General features: G+C 57.8%; 1 protein-coding gene across 1 annotated transcript in view; it reads right to left on the minus strand.

The window, feature by feature from the left end:
* LOC119581735 (RNA-binding protein fusilli-like) overlaps positions 1 to 218 on the minus strand; it is a gene marked incomplete in the record, with an annotated part of 165,619 nt that overhangs the window by 119,554 nt on the left and 45,847 nt on the right.

Consider the following 218-nt stretch of genomic DNA (forward strand, 5'->3'; position numbering starts at 1 on the left):
ACTAAGAAAAGGGAAAAAAAGAGATCACAAGATACCCGCCGGATGAGAGCCCCTCTTAAGCTAGGGGCACTGTCCGGATAAGACGGGGCAGGGGCACGAGTCATCACCATCATCAGCCAACAGAAACGCATAAGCGCCGGGCATCCGCCGTGACGGGGCACAACGGCGACTCTCGGCGTTCTTCGGACACTCCTTGTGCGGCGCTGATGGGACAATCG

Source organism: Penaeus monodon, chromosome 15, assembly GCF_015228065.2.
Source record: "Penaeus monodon isolate SGIC_2016 chromosome 15, NSTDA_Pmon_1, whole genome shotgun sequence".
NCBI classification, from domain to species: domain Eukaryota; kingdom Metazoa; phylum Arthropoda; class Malacostraca; order Decapoda; family Penaeidae; genus Penaeus; species Penaeus monodon.